This window comes from Numida meleagris, chromosome 2 (genome assembly GCF_002078875.1).
Source record: "Numida meleagris isolate 19003 breed g44 Domestic line chromosome 2, NumMel1.0, whole genome shotgun sequence".
Taxonomy (NCBI): Eukaryota; Metazoa; Chordata; class Aves; order Galliformes; family Numididae; genus Numida; species Numida meleagris.
Genome location: NC_034410.1, coordinates 37,973,436 through 37,995,789, shown reverse-complemented (window position 1 = coordinate 37,995,789; position 22,354 = coordinate 37,973,436). Strand labels below are relative to the sequence as shown.

Here is a 22,354-nt window from a genome sequence, read left to right as displayed (position 1 = left end):
TTCATGAACCTATGCTGGCTGGTTCTGATCCCCCGGCTGTCCTACACTTGCCATGGCTCTTCTACACTGAGGACTGATTCTCACCCCATTGCTTACTCTATTTTCTTCCTGAACACAGCCAACACTGCAGAGCTGTCCTTTGAAACCTGCAGTATCCTCTCCTTGTTCTCTTGCTCCTGCACCCTGGTTGCCCTAGCAAACGTGAACGTGCCCCTTGCAGGTGTTCAGCTTGCTAAAGAAGCTGGACTCCTCTGAGACAGAAAGCACAGCTCTGTGCCCACTCTTTTCTGTGCTGATAAATTTGGCTTTGGCCTGTGGTAACCCTCTTCCCCTAGGAACATTTTATTTTTATTCACTGTTGGAAATAGGAGCAAAACTGCCAGCATTTGAGGTACCTCCTCTAAATGCAGAAGGCTCTTCACCCAAAGGAGTGCTTACTAACTTGTTGGTTTCTGCCCATGAGCCTGTTAGTAAGAGAGGCATTTTATCAAATTTCTGCTGGGTTCCCTCGCAGTTCTTAAATGGCCGATAAATGGATCAATATCAGGCATTTATCTTCGCTTCCTAATCCTGTTGTGTGGTGTTGTTTCATCTGAAACTTAGCAAATATACTTGATCTGAGAGAGGGAGGCAAACAGTTGAGTTTTTATGAATCTACAGGTGACTGCTAGAAAGGAATGTGGAGCATGGGATGGTAACCTTTATTGTTGTTATTGTTGTTGTTATTATTATTATTTTAACTGCTTATAGCTGAAAGTGAAGATGACAAAATACATCCTTGAATTAATCTGTCTGAATCCTAATAAGTGTATAAGAACGTAAAGAGATATCAGAGGATACTGCTGGGCAATGGCATGAGTGGAGAGGGTACTGTGGTTTGCCAAGGTGAGAAACACTAGTACAAGGTTACATTTCCTGTCATGTATTTGCCAAGCTGTAGCTCTTTGGCTAACACTCCAGAATTCATACTGTTTTCTTTCTTAAGCTCAGAGAAGTGAAAATTTGAGTGGACAAAACAGGTAAGTACATTGTGCAAATGTACCAACCCATTGGCTGTGAAGTATTTTGGAGTGTGGGCTTGCCCATTTTCTCCGTGAGCAGGAGGAAACAGTTGTGTTCTCTGAACATCCTGCTTTGCTGATGCTGGAGCATGGAAGGCTCAGCTGCTTGAGGGTTTGTCATGACATTACCAATGCCGTACCTCACAGGAAAGCTACACACAGAAAGGAAGGACTGTGTTCACAGCTGAGAGTGCAGGGGGGGTCCAGCCCAAAGGTAACACCAGCACAACTGCATCTTGCCTGTGCTACTGCTGTTGCTCAAATGTGTTCAGAATCACAGAGGTGCAAAGGCTTACTCACACTCATGGCCAGTCATGAAAAGCCTTTGGAAAAAATTGCCTTGCTAGAAGAATGAAGATTAGCATATACCATTTGTACTGCAGCAGTGCATCGAAGCCAGGCCTTTTACTGTGCAAGACGTTTCCCAAACCTGTGTAGCTGTGACACTGACAGCTGATGGCTGGTACCTAGCACATCCTTGCTGCAATCAGCTCAGGGTGTGGGCCCTTCAGTAGAGACAGATCAAAATATATATTTTTGGGGGTGTGGATTCTATTGACCTATGAACCTTGTTCTTTTCCATACAAATAACTTCTTCCAAATCTCTTTTGTGTCACTCTTTATTCAAGAAGTATTCCTAACAGGATTTCCCCTAAGCAGGACCATGTCTGGCTTTGCTGCAAGTATCTGATTAGGGCTGTAATGGCTTTTTTGCTTAATTATACTATAGTGAAGCAGGAATGCAACAGGGTACTAAACTGATCTTTTTTCCCAGACAGGGGCATTTAGTGCTCTGTGGCAGGTATCAGCTCCTGCATTAGATAATTTTAGCATGCTTACAGTCCCTGTACAGATTCCACTGCGAGTGCTCTGCTTGTTTGTTGATGTTTTCTTTACTATAGTTTGAAACTTCTCCTAGAAAAAAACTGGTGGAAAACCTCAGCTGGAAGATCTTATTTTGGGTCTTAAAAAAGCAAAATTATTAAAAAATTATGGAATTGCTAGCATGTAGAAAGTCAACAGACATTTTTTTTGGAGAGGTTGACATATGGCACAAAATGTTTCAGAGGTCTAGTGATAACTTATAGTTCATTTTGATTTGAAAACATTCTGAAAAGTGTTGTCAAAATGAATATTTCAGTGAGTATAAGTGAGTATTTCTTTGAGTTTTGTATGGCTATTTTATCTCTCATTTTATATTTTTCATTGCACCTGTTTGTAGGCCATTTTCTTGGCAAGTAGCATTAAATCATGCTTCATTAAATCATGGTGTTAACTTGTGAGGCAGTTTCAAACATTTTCATAAGGAGTAATGGGACAAAGTCATGAATACAAGAGCATTTGTGTATGATTACTAAAGACTCTCAATGGCCATTCTAAGAGTTTGTTACAGCTGCAGAATAACTCTTAATGATGGCTTCCATCATGGTTAATGCATATGCCATGAAGCTCATAAAGTCCCAGGACCTCTGCAATCCCATCATGTTAACATATTACTGGGATCTTCTGGAGATGCTGTGGACTGATGGTATCCAGAGATCCTTGTGCTGTGAGTTTACAGTAACAGGGGTACATCAGAACTACCTCATATTTTATCATTTCTACTTATGATCAAATCCACCAAATATCGTAAGTGCTCCTTCAGATGACTTTGACAATCATGAAAGTCTGGTCTGAATCACTGGACTACAGTTTTCTTTTTCCTTTCTTAGTGGTGACTGATTCCATGGCTTTTTCCTTATTTCTGCATTTGAGATTGCATTTTGGAACTGGACAGTCTGAGATCTGAAATCCAATAGGAAAGAGAATCACAAAATCAGGAGAACAAATGCACCTATTGGAACATGAGTTTTCCACACCTCCTTGCAAGTTTCAGAAGTACCCAAAGAGATACCTGTTTAGAAAACACAATTCCCTCTCCATTCGTCATGGAACCGGACCAAACGCCCGTAAACCGTTGACACCCTGTTACCTACAAAAGCTCAATCTCATGACAGTTATTTTAAGAAGATCAAAAAATCAAACCTAATTAAATCATCTGAAACTCACACGTCCAAAATCAAGCATTCATGTGCAACAGTCCATCATAAAAATCTCATCACAGTCTGGAGCTTGGGGACTCCAGTTTTAGTCTCACAATTATTAAGTAAACTCTGGCTAAGCTGAAATGAATATTGCTGAACACATACCCAAATTATCAGGCATGAGTTAGGATAAAATATACAATGAAAGAATTCACACCCTGACAGAGCAATAACTAAAGATGCTAACAGGCAGACACAGCACTGCTTTCTTTTGTCAGTAACCAAGCTAATGGAAAAAAAACTCTGGACAGAACGTGGACATTAGTTTTAGAAAAGCTAAATTTCTAATTCCTTCTGGTTGATGTATATTATCACAGAATCATTTGAGATGGAAGGGACCCTTAAAGGTCATTTAGTACAACTCCCCCCTGCAATGAACAGGGACACCTGAAGCTAGACCAGGTTGCTCAGAGCCCCATCCAACCTGACCTTGAATGTCTCCAAGGATGGGGCATCCACACTTCCCTGGTCAACCTGTTCCACTACCTCACCGCTCTATTGTAAAAAACTTTTTCTAAATATCTAAAGTCTAAGTCTTTTAGTTTGAAACCAAGAGGTCTGTAGATCAAAAATGACCTTGAAGGAGTAGATTTAAGAAGAAAGACAAATATGCATTTTGGGAATAACATTGTAAAAGTATATAACGCTCAGAGGTATGCAGGCTAAGGAAATCTTCCAGCAGGAAAGTACTGTAACCCTCAAGCCTAGTGTTCCAAGCCGCAGAGTAATATAATCCCCTCATAGAAAATGAGTTTCTTTGACAAAAATACAAGATTTTTCAAATGATGCTCATTTTGCAAGGCAATATTTATAGGACAGTTTACAGATTAGCTCTTTTCATCCCTCAATAGAGAAAGGCAAACAACTTCTCCTATGCAGGAAGAACTTCATTTCTTTTCTGAGATACCCTCTGAACTAGGGAGATATAAACTTCTGGGTTTTTATGCACTTTATAGGTGTTGTTTCAAGCTACTAAAAGGACTTTTTGCCAAGTGACATTGAGATAATGGACTTCTGCCTTTACATTCACCTACCCACACTGCATCCCCACTGGTGGTCAGGCCATCTACAAGCACTGCTTTAATCAGCAAGGTTTGCATTTCATTCTTGCATCAGAAAGACAGCTTTATGGAGTTTGCAACAGATGAGCAAACAGTCCACTCCCACCTCAAACTGCACAAAACTACATGAAGAATCTCCTCCAGCAAGCTTGTATTTGAAGAAAATAAAACTGATGGAAAAAAAAAGTGATGGCAATTTTTTCCCCTTTCTTGTATGGTCCCATCTCAATGAAAATCTGTAAGGCGGGAACAGATCCAGGCTTTCTTGCTCAGCTGCTGCTCTCAGCCACAGTCAAGAGCAAGCATCCAGGCATCAATGACAGGCACAGCCCTGCTGCTGCAGGCTCCACACACTTGTGTTTTCTACATCTTGTGGACTTGATGTGCTTAAAACAGAGCCAAAACCTGCACCGCTGCCATGCTTCCTTCATCCAGTCCCATTAACTTTTCATGGCAGTTTAGGCACACAAAACAGGGTAGCAGTGCTAAGAAGTTTTCCTTCATACCCACAAAATGGCAGTCTCAGCTCACATCCTCATATGGATATTGAGTTACATAATCAGCCCAAGTGCCCTATGTTAGTGGTGACTGCAAGTGAACACTCACCTCTATGCTCACAATGTGGGCTTCTTGTGCAGGGCTGGGGTGGCACTGTCTTTCTGGATGTATCATTTCCACCTACCTGTGACAGAAAGATGTCAGCACAGAGTCAGCTGAGAAAGTCCCTGGGGATTGCTGCCAATTCAGAGACCACAACAAAGTTTTTTTCTATGTGGAGAATCTGATTTATCTTTCTTACATGAGAGCTGCTCCCCCCCAAAAAATGCCTCCTATTTTACTATGCTGGCTCACGACATCAGAGGAAGATGCTGGTGGTATGGCAGTAGAGGTTGAACCCTCCCAGCAATAATCCATTACATTTTGTCACCATACAACAGATAGCAGCAGAGGGGCAGTCTGACATGGAAGTGTATCTGAAGCAAAGGTGTATAACTAAATTCCTCCATGCAGAAAGAAACAGCACCCATTGACATTCACTTACATTTGCTGAACATTTCTGGAGACCAACCAGTGGATACTACCTCAGTGAGGCAGTGGGTGGTGCGTTTCAGTAGTGGCAGCAATGGGAAAGACAAGCCACATTCTGGGCGAACATGCACAGCTGTCACTCCACAAAACGAAGGGCATTTTGATCTGCTCATCCATGCAAATTGGCTAATGGTAGTGACTATGCCGAGAAGCAGTGTTCTGTAACTGAGAATTTGCTCTATCAAATAGTGTTATTGTGCTTTGTGTATCTGTTGTCGTTCCCATGGAAATAAATAGGAGGCATTGCTTTCAGAGCAACCTACGTACTATAAAGTATCTGCACCTTTTACCATGATTGCTTTTATTTTAAAAACATCTGAGTCAATAAAATGAGTAATTAGATAAAAGCAGCTCACTATCAGGAACTGAGTAATAATTTATAAGCATTCACCAAAACTTGAACCTATTCTGACACTTCTCTTAGTTATTTACGGAAAAGAGAAACTCATACCAAATGTGCTCTGAAATCTATTTATAAGGGCAAGATGAGAGACAGAATCTAAAACACAGAAACATTTTTCAGAAAAAGAAACAAGTGGGAATAAAACTATTTCTATTACCTTCTGTATTGCAGCATTTCACCAATAGTAAATACAATACACTGTTTTGCTTGAGCTAAAGCAACTTAACATACATTTTCTCAAAACTGAACAGTGTCAAACTGTGAGAACTTCACTCATGCTTCATTAATATATATTTAGCTATGGACTTAAAAGCATCCTTTTCCAGAAGAAGGAGAAATGATAGGGACAATAACGATTCAGACAATTACCTGAATTGCAAACAATTGATTTTTACATTGGACATTTTCTGATGCATTTTTGCTGTTAGTCAGTAATATTATTAAGTCATTTACTCTCCCAAAGACTTGAATGTTAAGAACTGTAGATAACCGCTTAGAGGTAACGCAGCAGCTAAGTCACACTGCCAATTAGACAGGTTTTTCCCTGTCATCACTGATAACATGTTAGAATAGTTTGCAAGTAGGACAGAACAGTTATCCAATAAATTTAGCCTTAAACAGAAATTATCCATTCCTAATAGCTAAACAAAAGCTTTTTGTAATCCCTCATAGTGGTTTTATAGCATAGCAATTGACTAGCTCTCCTTGCTCATGACTGAAAGTACAAGTCTTGTCTGACTACAATTTTTTTTGTTTTATAACACATAATACAGTATGCTGTATATATGTGTGTGTATAATGCATCTCAGAAAGATCTTCATCATTTATTAAGAAAATCATAATCCATTTATAAGTTTTTACATGCTAATAATTTGACAATCCTATAAAATTTGTAACATAAAAACATCATCTAAATTACAGAAAATAAGGTTATTATAAACTGAGATGTAATTAACGTATTTAAAATTCATATTAAAAAGAACTTGTTACTTCCAGAAAAATTCAACATAACATCAGTTTTAGATCCCAACTATGAAAAAATAAATAAATAATCAGAGAACCATAGGATGGCTTAGGTTGAAAGGGATCTTAAAGACCATCTAGTTCCAGCTCCCTGCTATGGGCACTGTTGCTACCCACCAGATCAGGCTTCTCAGGAACCCATCAAGCCTGGCCCTGAGTGCCTCCAGGGGTTGGGCATCCACAGCTTCTCTAGGCAGCAGTGCCACTGCCTCATCACCTTCTAAGTAAAGATTTCTTCCTAACATCTAACCTAAATTTCACCTCTTTTAGTTTAAAGACATTCCCCCTTGTTCTATTACTACCAGACCATGTAAAATGTTGATCTCCCTCCTCTTTATAAGCTCCCTTCAAGTACTGGAAAGCTGCAGTGAAGTCTCCCCAAAGCTTTCTCTTCTCCAAGCTAAACAAGCCCAACTCCCTCAGCCTTTCTTCAAGGAGAGGTGCTCCAGCCCTCTGATCATCTACATGGCCCTCCTCCGGACCCTTCAACAGCTCCACATCACTTCTCTGCCTTTTATTTAAGATCAAGTGTAGTGTGAAATGGAGGTTTAAGACCCAGATGAAATTACAGAACTTGACTCACAGGTTTGCACACAAAAAACAGGGAAAGAAGAAAGCAATTAAGAGTTTGGAGTGTGTCTTTTATATCGGACTTGCAAGAGTTCTGGCACACCTTTGGTGGTGGAGTGGACTGTGATGGCTGTACACCTTGGAACATCAGGCATTTTACCTCCCTATGTCCAAAGGACAAAAGCCCCAAGAGGATATCTGAGCAGCGTGTTAACCTGTTCCCAGTGAGGTTTATGTCCCACCCTATATGCATGATCATCATTCATCAGGATATAGTCATCTTCACATCCCACATTCTACATTAATTCTTTATTGATCACTTGACTTGATTTGCTATTATGGACTGATCACAGGTGGGAAATGGCAATATCTTCTTTCAAAGGCAAACTGCAGCCTATTTTGGCCTTCCAGAAGGTCTGTACCTCCACCGTATTACAGAAGTAAAACTGAGAGAACACATCTTGATTAAACCATATGCATATTTCTCTTTCACATCAGTTTGACGTTAGGCAGTCCCTCCTACAGTGTCTGCACCTCAGAGCATCAATTTACCAGAAGGATGATGCCAGCTCACCCATTTTGCTAACAGCTAATCTGCTGTCTCTATACTTTCTTCTTCCTGCTACTCTCTCCAGCCATTTGGTGTGTAGTTTCTGTTCTCCAACCTTTCAGGGTAGGCTGTCATTCTATCTAGGTAAAATACTGCTTCGCGTGTCCAGCACAAGTGCACACTTCAGAGAAAAGCCCTTTTGGAAGCAGTGGTTAAGTGCAAGTTTTTCTACTTCCACGTTAACATAACCTCCATGTTCTTAGATTTTTTTTATTCTCAATACTACTCAGTTAATCTAGATCTTAAACATGCAAGACAAACCATGAAATTTAAAGCAATTTATATGCATCAGTAGAAGCAGACTTATAAAATTGTTTGTCTCTAACTTATTGAGCTGAACTTATCAGTGTTACATAGCCATAATTTTCAGTACGTATGAGGTTGAATAAATGAGCATTAAAAACTACTTCAGAAACCTTCATTGAAATATGGAGAAAAGTCATAGAATCATTAAGGTTGGAAAGACCTCTAAGATCACCTAGTCCAACCATTCACCTACCACCAATGTTGCCCACTAAACTATGTCCCTTTGTACCACATCTACACAATTCCTGAACATCTCCAGGGACAGTGACTCCACCACCTCCCTGGGCAACCCATTCCAGTGCTTGACCACTCTTTCTGATAAGTTTTTCCTAATATCCACCCCCAAACTCCCTGGCACAACTTGAAGCCATTCCCTCTCTCATCCTATTGCTGGGAGACGAAGTCAATGACCATCTCACTACAGCCTCCTTTTAGGGAGTTGTAGAGGGCAATAATCTGTCCCCTGAGCCTCCTCTTCTCCAGACTGAACAATCCCAGTTTCCTCAGCCTCTCCTCTTAATACTTGTGCTCCAGATCCCTCACAGCTTCGTTGTCCTTCTCTGAACACACTCCAGGGCCTCAATGTCTTTCTTGTAGTGAGGGGCCCAAAATAGTACACAATAGTTGAGGTACAGCCTCACCAGAGCGGAGTACAGGAGGATCATTACCTTCCTGCTCCTGCTGGCACACAAGCCATGATGCCACTGTTCTTCTTGGCTACCTGGGCACACTGCTGTCTCATGTTCAACCGAGCATCAGCCAACACATACAGGTCCTTTTCCTTTGCACAGCCTTCCAGCCACTCAGCCCCAAGCCTGCAGCAATGCACGGGGTTTTTGTGACCGAAGTCCAGGGTCTGGCACTTGGTCTTGTTGAAGCTCATACAATTGGCCTCAGTCCATTGATCCAGCCTAAATCCCCCTGTTGGGGGATGTAGGGCCTTCTTATGTTCAGGCAGACCTACACTTCTTCCCAGCTTGGTGATACCTGCAAACTTACTGAGGGTGCACTCAATTCCCTCATCCAGTTCATCAATAAAGATATTAAACATGATGGGCCCCAAAAGGTGAGAACAGAAAGTGTCCAGGAATAACAAACAAAAGCTATCAGTGTAGCAGCAGCCATATTTTCTTTTCTTGAAGACAAGACTCATCTCAGTAGCGTTAATGAGATTCAGTGCCCATGGAATCTGGATTTCTCCACTCTTGACTTGGCATACTGTAGGTGTGATATAACATCAAGACATGATTAATCCCTTAACACCAGTTCTTCTACTGGCAGCCCTCATCACGGTAGGTTACTGCAGCTACAGAAGATTATGATTTTCAGCTTTGTAGACTTTTTACAAATGCAAATGAGGTACATAAAAAGAATTGCATGTATGGATTGCTCTATACTTTGCCTTTTTTCAATGACTCATTAGGTATGTTCTGGAAGGTACTGGAAACCATTAGAATACTAAAAGCTTTCTAACACAAATTCTCTCTCCAAGTCCTCATCGACTGTGGCAGTTTTCCTTTTCACAAGTCTACATTTATTCATGTTCAATCTCATTTTGTATCAGCATCTTTACCATGTAACCTGTAAAGGAAAATAAATTTAATAACAGCCACTCACAATTTAAAACTGTAGGAGGAATAATTATGATTAGTAGCAGACAAAGTTTGTGAATGAAGATGTACAGTGAATAACTCAAGTTTATGAATCCACTTTATCCAAATGATTAGTAGCTCACTTTTTTGTGTTGCTGGAGTTCTGAGAGGATGAAAAATCACACAGGTGTATTAACCATTCACTCATCAACGTAAGAAGTAAAAAAAGTGTTACTCAGCTTCCTGACTCAGACAAAGACTGAAGGGAAAAACATGCTATAATTTTCACACAGTTGACCTCTAAAAATAAGTATTTTTTGAGAATTTTAATACAATAAATGGACAGAAGAAAATCTTCACATTCCTGCTGCTTATTTAAGCCTTGTTCTCTGGAGTCTCACAGAGTGTATTTAGCTTTTCATTTTCTTTTCAGAAATTTCATTTCAGAAGCACCTTAGGAGCAGCTATTTTAAGCTCGCATATATCATTGAAAGGATGGCAGTGCTAACCCACAGACAAAGCTGCTTAAATGTACCCTGAAAACAGGCTCAGCAGATAAGAAAGGGAGGACAGTTTCTATTAGATGCTCATCCTTCAGGAAATGTTTGAGCCTGTGCTGTTCAGTGAGTGCTTTCAAACAGTGCATGCTACCTACCCCCACCCCAAAACTGTTATTATGTACAATTTTCCAGGTACAGTCAGATGCATTCTAGTTTTGACAGCATATTTACACGGCAAGATATCAATGAAATTCTATAGATGAGATGAACTTCAAGAAGTGATTAGAGTCCACAGGTATTTGCTCATATATCTCTACCATGCTCTGAGGAGGTTTAGAAATAAGTTTGCCTTTCATATGTCCTGTTATCAGACAATAACATCCTCCACAATTTTATGCTCCAAAAACTCCTGGCAACAGTAAAGAACAAAGGACCTTGTAATCGGCTTTTAAAAACAACAGAATTACAGTATTGTTTTACATACAGAAAGTAAAGGTTACTGTTCAAGGCCGTGCACTTCATCCTATACTGTATTAATCAACTATAATCAACTTGGCACCCCAAAAATCATGGATCAGAATGTCACATAAGGCAGCTCATTCAAATTATTCAAACATTATAAGCAACACGTGGTTTTAATGCAACTTGAAAAGCTCAGTTATTTTAACATCCCCAAAACTAATAGCCTGCTAGGTGCCTGCAACAGCTCATTCATATTTATACTCATTATATTTAGAGGTGGAATGAAATACAAATTGCCCAAACCCAGCCAACACACTCCAGAATAATGCTGTCCTCTATATTAAAATAATGTTCAACAGAACATAACAAAAATAACTTTTCCTCTCCCTTTACTGGGCCTGTACATTTCCATTATTTACTTGTAGCCTGAGTATCCAAAGATTTTATTTCAAAGTTGCTACTACTGAGTATCAGTAAAGCCAGGAGGCAAGGGAGTTGCTTCAGGCTTGCTGTAGGCTGGCAGATACATAGACTGAGCTACATTTCAGCAGTTTGGAAGGCTCACCTGCCGTGTGAAGGAAGTACTACTGAAAGGAACTTGATAAATTGTCAGACAAATGAACATCTAATGAATATGTAGCTTACAAGACATTTCTAAGCCTATTGCTTGGTAGCCAGCAGAATTATCCTGAAATATATATTCTTATACAAAATTAAATAAGTCTTTAACACATTGTTTTAAATATTTTGGTATGCCACCAATCAACAACAGAATCTTAAAAAAATATACAAAACACCACAATTACAGATTCAGTGGGGCATTTCCTGAGTTGTATTTAAAAATAAATATAAAAAGCAGTATTGTAGTATTTCTGCCTTTCTAGAGTGAATTCATTTGGATTAACAATATATGAGCGATGCACCAAGTCCTCCTTTACATGTATTGTGTGGTCCTAAAGAAAGTATTCTGGACTGGATCTCTGCAGACCGTGGATTTCACTACTGTTGGCCACTGACATTGATTGTGCCGGTCTGCCTCTTCAGGTCCCCACTTTCCTCATTTCCTCTTCTCTGAAGGTCAGATAATTCCAACAGATCTGGTCTCATTTTCTGAGCCTTCCTCACACCTTGCACAACAGAATTCTAATGCCAAGGTTCTGCAGTAATATAAACTAAGTGGTAAAAACTTGTTTCTTTTCCCTGAATTACTGTCACCTGAGTGAAAATTTCCAGCTCTAGAGTACAACCAGTTCAGGACTAAGATTGTAAGAATACAATAAGCCTTTTTATGTCACTGCTATGTAAAGTATGAATGATTAATTGTACTTTATCAAGGCACAAGTAAGTGCAGCATCTGGTCTTCTGTTCGTATTTGATCTCTTTTTCACTGGCTTTTAACACACCCTTACCAACTACACTGCTACTTTTCTGCACTACTTTACCTTCTATGGAATATTAGCTTACACAGGTCTTTTTCAAGCTAAGATCTCTTGCCTCACGTCTGCCCCCATCAAGCATTTGTACCTGGTTTCTCTGGGACAGAGCACAGCATACTTATTTAGGGATAGGAATCCAGGTTGATTCTTATGAAAGAGAAGATTTAGTAGACAGAAAAATTGAGTAGCTTTAAACCATAATTGGTCAACTCAAAGGTAATACAGCTCAGCACACTCAAGTGTTACAACTAGCAGCCCTCTGGGCCCTTCAGCTCCAATCCCTGACTTCAAAGACCAAGCAATCCCTGCTCTGCAAGCAGCCTATGTTGACAATTTTCATCTTCAGTAGGTCCAAGAAAGCATGAATACCTCAAACCAGACACACATGATCAGTAGTTCTCAAGATCCCTGCCAAAATCAGATTGATCTAGCAGCAGCCTTGGAAAAGGTGAGTCATGCAAGAATACTTTTGAATCACAGAATCATAGAATTGCTCAAGTTGGAAAAGACCTTCAAGATCATCAAATTCAACCACAACCTAACCATACTACCCTAACTCTAACAACTCAATGCTCAATCATGTCCCTGAGCACCACATCCAAACGGTTTTTAAACACATTCAGGGATGGTGACCCAACCACCTCCCTGGGGAGCCTGTTCCAGTGCTTAACAACCCTTTCTGTAAAGAAGTTTTTCCTGATATCCAACCTAAACCCCCCCGGTGCAACTTGAGGCCATTTCCCCTCGTCCTGTCACCTGTCACCAGTGAGAAGAGACCAGCCCCGCTCTCACTGCAATCACCTTCCAGGTATTTGAAGAGAGCAATGAGGTCTCCCCTCAGCCTTCTCTTCCCCAGACTAGACAGACCCAGTTCCTTTAGTTGTTCCTCATAGGGCATATTGTCCAAGCCCTTCACAAGCCTTGTTGCCCTTCTTTGGACCTGCTCCAGTACCTCAGTGTCCCTTCTGTGTTCAGTTTTGGGCACCTCGATACAGTACTCGAGGTGGGGCCTCACCAGTGCCAAGTACAGGGGCAGAATTACTTCCCTAGTTCTGCTCACCACACCATTCCTGATACAAGCCAGGATGCCATCGGCCTTCTTGGCCACCTGGGCACACTGCTGGCTCATATTCAGCCAACTGTCCATCAGTACACCAAGATCCCTTTCTGTCAGGCAGCCTTCCAGCCACTTTCCCCCCCCAAGCCTGTAGGGTTGCCTGAGGTTGCTGTGACCAAAATGCAGGACCCAACACTTGGTCCTATTGAAACTGACACAGTTTACCTTGGCCCATCAATCCAGTCTATCCAAGTCCCTCTGTAGTGCCTTTCTACCGTCTCACAGATCAGCATCATCCGCAAACTTACTGAGGGTGCACTCAATCCCCTCATCAAGATCATTGATAAGGATGTTGAATAGGAGCAACTCCAGTACTGAGCCCTGGGGGACACCACCCGTGGCTGGCCACCAACCGGATTTAACTCCATTGACCACAACTCTTTGGGCCTGGCCATCCAGCCAGTGTTTCACCCAGCAGTGTGTATGCCCATCCAAACCATGAGCAGCCAGCTTCTCCACAAAAAACAAGTACTCTTTGTGTTTTAGTATCACTCAAGTAAAAATTCAGGTATAATCACACAATGCAAACAAAAGGATCCTGTGTGAAATTTTTCCAGGCCAAGCCTTGCCAAATCAGACCCTCACTACAAATCCAGCATTTAAACCTCTTAATTCCTATGCTACCAGGAGACAACATCAGTTCAAATAAATGCACTGAAGTGGAGAGGATTCTACCTAGCAGAGGTCATTTTTTTTAAGCCTTCTTTTAAGCTACATTACCCATTTCCACACCATGTGAATCTGTATCTAGCAGACATACTTACCTGTTTTTCCACATCTGCTTCCTCCTTTCTTTTCATACTGGTCAGCTGGTGGTTCCTCTGTGCAATTGAATTTGGCAGGTGGAAGTGTGTTTGTTTAAGCTGTGCACAAGCTGGAGAATGCTGTTTTGACAGCTGATAGGTCTGCAGCATCCTTAGAGACTTCTAAAAACACATTGAAGGCTTCATTATTTACAAAGCTTTACAGATGGAATGCACAGATCACCCATGGCTGATTTATCAAAGCAACATTTGACCGTAGTTTTAGGTATCCATCTTTTATAGATTTTGCATAAACCTAAAAAGGATTTTGTCTCATCTTCCTATTTTAGAAACTTCCTTTTATTTTCCTCTGCAGTTGATTTTCTTTTTCATTGGATTATTTGCTTTAGACTTTGTTCACTGCAGTAGTTAAAAGACAAATTCCAGGTTTTCCTCAGCTCTACACAGAATCAAAACACAGTCACAGGGTGGCTGTGATCTCCTGAACACAACCAGGGTATTGCATCATATTTCAGCCTTTCTTTTCTTCTGCGCTTGAAAAAAAAAAAAAAAAAAAAAAAAAAAAAAAAAGCATTTTTTACACTGCTTTAGCAGAGCATTTTGTATCAATTCTAATAATGAGCATGGGGAAATGGGCATATTTCAGACCACAGTTTTACTTGTTCTTCTTTCTCTTCCACCAATCAAACAACATTATATATTCAGATGAAACTGCTAATATTTTAATTTCCCCTATATTTCCATTCCTCCCACCTCCCTTAGCGTAGGAAAAACACTGGGGGATAGATTTTAGGGAACACCAATAGTCCATGTAGAAATCAGCAGGAGCAGCAGGTGTCTGGCATCTCTGAACATCAAGCCCTATCTACATATTCCTGCCAAGCTGATTGCCCAAGAACCTGAACACCTGCATCATACTGACATTGCCAGCTCTTGTAATTTTATTTCCAGTGTGAGACTATCTACTGTCTTTAAACTGCACTTGTGGAATTATCCAATTACATGGAAATCTCAGCACTCATCACAGAATTCTAGTCCTCAAGACCCCAGAGAAAAACATGAAGACACCATCCACGTGCCATCAAAGGTCAAAAAGGCATTCCAAAATTCCTTGTTTTCTAAAGCATTACCGTAATTCGATTCCTTAGCTATGAGGGGATACAACTCATGATGCTCAAGATTCACAGTAATGAAAAACTTCAAAGAGATTTACATTTTGCTCCCATTGCCAGCAGACAGTACACAAGGTCTATACTAGAGGAACCAGGAAAATGTTCATTGGGAGTTTTTCTTTTTTAAATTCATTTAAAATAAGACTGCGCTATGTAACCAAACATTCAATAAAATCTCTAACTAAATACTGACAGCAATGTTCACTTTCTCTTTCTGAAAGGTCTTTAATTTAGCATTCTCATAGATCTCCACAAAAGCTGAATTTTCCTCCAGACATGAAGCTGTAGCCTGATGCACAGAGCCAGTCAGAACTTCTGAGTATTTATGTGATACTCTCAAATACATTATAGTAACAACAAGCCAGGCATATATATGTGTGTGAACACAGTAAAAATATATATATGTTATTCATACAAATTACTTGGAAATTAATTTCAGGTAGAGAGGGTGTCAGGTTTGTAATCTGTATGTAGACAACTTGTAAACAGAAGGAGTTCGGGTTCACTGGATATTTATTTGTTCAGCTCAGTTTTGTGTTTAATAAATTATTGGATCTTCTTTATATGGTTCTTAGTGAATATAAACAGATTTCACAAGGTTGGTCTAACTCCTAAGACTAGAGAATGAAGGTCCATACGTTTTTTCCTTAACCTGATAAGGGTACAAACACAGCAGTGGCACTTTCTATGTTGAAAGGTTTTCATCTCTGTTGAAATGAAGAACCTCCTGGCCAATGTTCAGGCACAGGTTTCCTGCAGATGAGGGTCAGTGCTACCAGAGGAGAGCCTAGCTGTGCCTGCTGCAGGTAGGCCTCAAGTGCTACTGGGGCTTGCCAGAGCAGTGGAAGCTCAGCAGACTTTGCTCACTTCTAGGTACTACAAGTGAAATTGCATTCAAGGAGGAGAAATGGTAATATTTTGTCCATCTCCTTCACTAGTAAAACATGAGATCTGGTTACCTGGGTGGGTCACTCTCTACCACAGTACTGCAGGCTGTTGCTGAGACCTAGCCTGTTTCTAATATTCAGTTACATCTATTGTGTTGGTGCCAGCAGCAGCCTCAGCCAAGTATCTCAGATGCAAATGCTTAAGCAGTGAACCACAAGTCATGCGATACAGAAACATTTTTCCTGGACTTTTGTTATGAATGCTGTTAAAATGTAAGGACTGAGATTGCTTTTTTCACCCTGCTTTGTAGTACATTAGTGTATTTTGATCAGATTCTCTATCTTGTAGATAGATGACTGTAAGACTATATATATTCTGTTTTAGTTGTCTTTTCCAAATTAGATTTGGTGTAAATAAGAATTTCTGTCCAAATTAAAATACGAGCTAGCATTCTAGAGTACTTTTATTCTCAGAGCTTGCTTGATATACTTCCAAAGACATTCAAGCTACAATTTTATAAATCAAGGAACTTGTAAGTTGTTAAAAGCTATAGTGAATTAAGTAGAGTGTTTGAAGAAAAAACTGGATCCAGAATATTTCTTCATTGTGTTTCATGCAGAAATAAATACTGATTGATAGGCAGACAAACGTTGCCATTCAGTAACTGTCCTACCAGGAGAGAACAAAGATCAGGGAAGAGAGGTTCTCTGATAGCAAAAAGTAAAATTGTTTTTCCCCTCTTCTTCTCAACAACAACCCCCCCCCCCCCCTTTTTTTTTTTTTTTTTTTTTTTTTTTTAAATCAAACCCATGCCATTCTCATTAATACCAACACCAGCTCTCCTGCTGCTCTCATGGTGGAGATGCTCATCATGAACCCACACCATTTCAATCCCACCCACATCTGGAGGACTCCAGAGCTGAGCAAGGTGGAAGTGCTGTCTGCTCATCCTGCCTCAGTAATCCCCTCCTTTCTTGCTACTGTGAGCAAGGAAAAAATAAAAGCAAAGAGTAACAAAAAACATTCCTACAGAAGAAGTAATTACTTTTTCCAGAAGGTTTTAGCTGAGAATAGACTTGTTGTCAAGGCTCCTCTATTTTCATTTCAGCTACTGTTTCTTTTTGTATTGATTTATTTTTGAAACATTGTAACCTGTAGCAATTAGTGGTATTTGCCTGGCAGCAATGCAGGTTAAAACAGGTATTTTCTGAAATAGAGTGGGAGGGGAGAAACGGTAAATGCTGCTCATGAAAAACACAGCCTGGTTTTTAAATGAGTACAGAAAGTCTTCTGAAAGACCATATAAATGAGTCGAGTTCAATCATAGCAGCAAAAACTTTTTTCTTTTTTATCCCATCATAAAAAATACATGAGCAGCCTCAGACCAGCGCCCCTCGCAGAGAGGCCTGCTGGTAAGAGGCACCTCAGTGGAGCATCTTGCTCTTCCTATCCAGGTCAGAAGGCTCTACTGTTTTGTGCACAAATCAACTTCCCGCAAAGGGGAAGGCATAGGCACGAAACAGTATCTTGCCCTGTCTGACTGTCCACGTCCTCCCCCTGCAGTGTCTTAAGAGACAAACGGGGAGAGGTTGGTGTGGGGAACATAGCCCTCCATAAGGATAGGCAGCAGCAGATATAGTTGCTTTACACCTAATAAAGACAGCAATCACAATCCAGTAATAAAGAAGGAATCACTTACCCATTTCCCAGGATCAGGGCTCACCAAACACTCCAAAGGAGGCAACCTCCAAGTAGTGATGCTTCCCTTCCAGCTAGCAGCCCTTAACTGAGGTCAGAGATGGGTGGAGCTAGGGTCTATCCCTTCCAGTCTCATAGATGAATTGCTTCCACCTATGTTTCCAGGGCTGGCGGGCTACACCCTTCACAAGGTTCTCAATCACTGATTCAGGCCATGATCAAACAGTTCTCATACACCGCCTAACAGCCACATGGAAGTAGTTGGTCACCCCTGCAGGTGACCCAACGGCTCATGTCCCCAGAAGAACCTCCAGACAAACCTCTATTTGCCAACCAGTTCTGGGCTGGATATCAAGCTCTCTGGCCTTCAAGACCGGGAAAACACTCTGCATATGGTTGTGGAAACAAGTTTTAGGTAAAGTTCAGAAACTCATCAGGGAGAAAAGCTTTGTGGAGTCCAAGTGGCAAGCAAGCTGGATTTTTTTTAAGAGATCTGGATTTAGAGATATACAAGTGGCCAAATATCAGCTCAGACATCTGAATCTATTTACTAGATCAGAATCCTATTCCACATCCCTCATTTCTCATGTCCTGAGAGGGACTAACATTGAGTTCCTGAATTTGTGGAACAGGAAAATAAATTCTCTTAATAGACTTTAGAGAGCCACAAATTGCAGAGACAGCTGTGTGGGAAATTTATCTGAAGAAGCATCCCTCGAAGGTATTTCTGAGAATGGATATGTTAATACTCAAGTACATTTTAGAGTTTCATATAACTTAAGCGATCACTAAGTTAGATTGTACACAGACAAAATAATAAATAAAAAAAAAGGCTCCTGAATAAAATGGAGTATCTAATCATGAAGCCAGTTAGAGTGAGCAGTCTACAGTGCACTCAATCACTGCTGTGTGATGCAGTCATCAGCTACCTGATTAGAAATGCAAGGTAGCCATCAGCTGCCTTTTGTTACTGTGTGCCAGTGAATGCAAAGGGGAGAATACAAAAAAAACAAATTGCTCCAAGTTGCCATTGAGTGCCTTTTGCCTGGTGTTAAGATGGATTTGAGCATTACTGTGTATACTGCAAGAGCCATAAAAGCATTAGGATAACCACAATACTTTTCCTGCTGGGAACGCTTCCCAGGATTTAGCCATAACCCATCCGTTAATTCTGCCTTATCAGGAGACCTGTACTCAACATTAGGAGACATGCATTCTGTCTGGCCAGGGTTGGTGAGGAGAGCCTTGAAGATGGCTTATGCCTTCAGTTACCATGGCCAACCAAATATGGCACTCCTGGAGCAGTCTCCTTGCTCATTTAGCAAGGCACTGCCATGCAGTCTTCAAATAAACATCCCCAGCTGAGGGGTCATGAGAAATGCCCATACAAAATTGTTCCCAGTGATGTCCCCTAAGTTTCCCTAACCCTAGAGCTCTGGAGGCTTAAGCCATCCTCAGGGCCAGAAGAGGTACCACTTAACACAGCTGGGAGGAGAGGCTCAGCTGAAAAGCAGTCAGACTGCTATCAACTGTCCGTCCATACACATCAGCTGGGTTATATTCATACTGTCTTTCATTAAGAATGCTCTTTCAGATTCTTTTCATAATAGCAAATAAAAATGAGTCATTTGTAGCAGTGGTTCCCAGCCAAGGAGGCAGGCTCAAATGTTTTATGAGCAAGGTGCAGAAATCCAGCAGAAAAACTGTCAGATCTGCATTGGCAAAGTCAGCTCAGAAATTACTGCTTTGCATTTGGCATTGCCTCTGGAGTGAGGGAGGCATTCATTAGGTGCAGGTGAGGGCAGGGAGAAGGTAGTTCAGTTCAATGAAATAAGGAATAATGCAATATTGACAGGAAAAGATGACTGGGCACCTCGTTCAGAGCCAGCTGCAGCTCCCCTGCAAACATCACCACTCTCTGCCATGCAAGAGTTACTGGGAGCCAGCTGTAAACCATCCTCCACATCAGCCACCTAATCCTTGAGCATACAGAAAAACTGACTCAGCACACACATATCTTCCACTGTCAGACAGGAGAGGGTTTTCAGGGAAGAAGGAAAAAAGCTTTTTATAGCTGCCTCTACAGCAAATAATTAAACACAGCTCTCTCAAAAGGATTCCCAGTCAGGAGCATGGAGCAACAAAGCAGCAAATCTCAAAGTTCAAAAAAGAGAGACATCTCCTAGGAGTCCAGCAGAGGGCTGAGATTACAAAGATGATAAAGGGCCTGGAGCATCTCCCATACTAGGAAAGGCTGAGTAACCTGGGTCTGTTCAGCCTGGGGAGGGGAATCTGATTAACGTTTATAAATATCTAAAGGGATATAAGGTGGGAGGCAAATGGATGAGACCAGGTTCTTCTCAGTGGTGCATAGCAATAGGACAAGGAGCAATAACCTAAAACTTGAACACAGGAAGTTCCATACTGTCATCTAAAAGGTGGGGAGAAAACTCTCTAACACCAATGTGGTGTTAGAAAGTGGCATTCCTTTATTTCTCACAATACGTATCAGGCAATGACAAGGAAGCACGCGCTTACAGAGTTCAGGTTCTACATTTAAACAGAAAAAACATATATATGCAGTACATTTTGCATACAAATTCATTCCCTTCCAATAACTCATTAATATATGCTAATGTCCCTCTGGGTCTGTGCAGTAGCATCTCAGGTGGTCATATGCCCACTTACTTTATCCCCATTTTTCCACCATCAGCTTCATCACTGAGACTTTTGTCTGACTTTTAGCTGTTTTACCCCAGTTTGGCAAATTTCCATTGCTTGTTAGGCCATAATGAGCAATTTCCAAAACAATATATGTGAAAATCCAAGGACAACATCCTTGCACCTGGTGAAATGCAAAGATAAGTAGTCTATTACAACTCCAGTGCTTCTTCTGAAGCAGAACTAAGAGAAAACAAGGCTGTTCACACACCACGCAGAGATGAAATGGAAAGTTTTGGAAATAGCACTCAATGATTCCTTTTGCTAAACTAATATATTGGTCCTTAAACTAATATACTGATCCCTATTGCAAAACAAACCAGCCTATATCAGACCCTCCTTTTATTTTGAGGATTACGTTTATACCTTAATCCTTGCTATCTTCGACCTTTATGTTTAGGGATACATCCCCAACATTGAATCATACAACAAGCAAGGATACATATAACTACTATGCATTATCCAATGTTTCATTTTCTAGGTGCTCCATAACTGCTGAGATATTTACTTTAGTCTTTTCTAGTTCTGCAACTTCTAGAGAGGGAATAAACCATCTGATGAATGAGTGAAAACTACTAAGCTTTTCCACTAATGAATCTGTTGCTGTCACCTTTACCATTACTATTCTTAGTATATAGGTTCTGGTCCACCATGGGGGTAATACCTTCCAAGCTCAGTCCCCACATAACAAGTACCATCCTTTTCCTTTAGCTGACACCAAGTATTTACCCCTATTTCTTCCAAAATACTCATTTGTCATCTGTAATATCCACCTACACTGTGGATACTTTCCTACAGGAGCGCTCCCTACTTGATTAGTCCCTTCATCCATCAAACAAATGGTATTATTCATAGACTGGGCCCTGCAATCCATGTCTGTGATTCCACTTACCTACCTGCAAAGTCTTTCATTCTATGAATTTGGTATCAAATACTGTATTCCAACTTTGTTTTGGAAGCGGCACTCCCCGTGTTTTTCACCAACTTCAGTTGATCCCACGCATCTAATTGATGAGCATAGGTAGATAGGTACTATCATTTTAAACAAACAGAATTTATATCCCTTAAGCATTGCAAAAAAGTTATTTTTCTCTTTTAAATAAATAATATAAGCAAACTATTAATCAATACAATAAATATAAAACAATCACTATAAACACTAAAGACAACTAAATTTTGACAACTACATTCAAGTTCTTAATATGATTTTCCGTGTCCCTGTATACAAACTGCATTCATTTACATGAAAGCTTCAACAAAGAACAGTTAAATACAAATAATGCTTGTTTCTAAACCTGCATTTGAAATGAGAATTAAAAAAAATTTCAGTCCTCTTCACTTACATTCATCAGGTCATATTAAAGATCAACCTCTTGCCTGGATTTTGGAAAATTATTTCCTAGGACTACAACCACCGTGCATTTCATAGAAGATCTCTTTGAATTCTACCTCTATTTCCTTGTAGACATACATTGTCTCTTATCCCGTACCTAGCTTTTATATACTTTGGGATAGCCTTTAAGTCACAGCTAACTCTGAAATCATTAGATTAATTCTGTATTTATGAATGCATGTTTATATCTAGTAATGTATTTTAATCTGTCTTTTGATTTTTCAGCTCTATCTATCCCTGGCACATGTAAGAGATTAGTGCCATGTATTTTCCAAAATTTTGCCAACAAAAGAATCACTCATCTCTTCATCCATCTTTCCACGTTTTTCAGCAGATACCTTGTGAGTTTCTTCAAGGGGAAAAAAATACCTTTTGCTCTTTTCTGTAGATGACAGATGTAGATG

General features: G+C 40.4%; 1 long non-coding RNA gene across 3 annotated transcripts in view; it reads right to left on the bottom strand.

Annotated features, from left to right (window-relative positions):
- Nucleotides 1-18,025, bottom strand: part of LOC110395065 — a 60,297-nt gene extending 42,272 nt beyond the window's left edge. Inside the window, exons 1-4 of one of the 3 annotated variants that reach the window (XR_002436136.1) lie at nucleotides 17,838-18,003; nucleotides 14,079-14,240; nucleotides 4,813-4,888; nucleotides 676-2,846 (exon numbers count right to left, since the gene is read on the bottom strand). This is a non-coding gene — a long non-coding RNA (uncharacterized LOC110395065). Of the gene's footprint in view, nucleotides 1-675; nucleotides 2,847-4,812; nucleotides 4,889-14,078; nucleotides 14,241-17,837 lie in introns of those variants that run through there. The other 2 variants (XR_002436135.1, XR_002436134.1) reach the window with 2 other exon arrangements.